The following is a 336-nucleotide window of genomic DNA, read 5'->3' as shown; positions in this document are numbered from 1 at the left end:
CACAAACATTATGTATTATACTTCAGAGGACAAGGGAACTTAGAGCAGCCACAGAAAATGAGATGTGAGGAAGCTCAGGGGTTCAATTAGAGCACCAACATAGAGGGATTAGTAAATATCAGCAGGTAGATTAAGAAATCCAAGGGATTCTTATAAGAATAGAAAACATAGTAATTGTACTTAATTTACTAGAATTTCATAGTTCAAGGTAACATCAATTGACATCTGTTTACAGTTTAAGTTAATTTACCAAAACGCATTCAAAGGTAATAATATAACACTGATACATATTTATATAGAACAAGTTGTCAAGCTTCTATATTGAAACAATCTCAA

Source organism: Propithecus coquereli, unplaced genomic scaffold, assembly GCF_000956105.1.
Source record: "Propithecus coquereli isolate 6110/MARCELLA unplaced genomic scaffold, Pcoq_1.0 Scaffold387, whole genome shotgun sequence".
In the NCBI taxonomy this organism is placed as follows: Eukaryota; Metazoa; Chordata; class Mammalia; order Primates; family Indriidae; genus Propithecus; species Propithecus coquereli.
The sequence above is the reverse complement of the archived record's forward strand: the minus strand, read 5'-3'. Positions refer to the sequence as shown.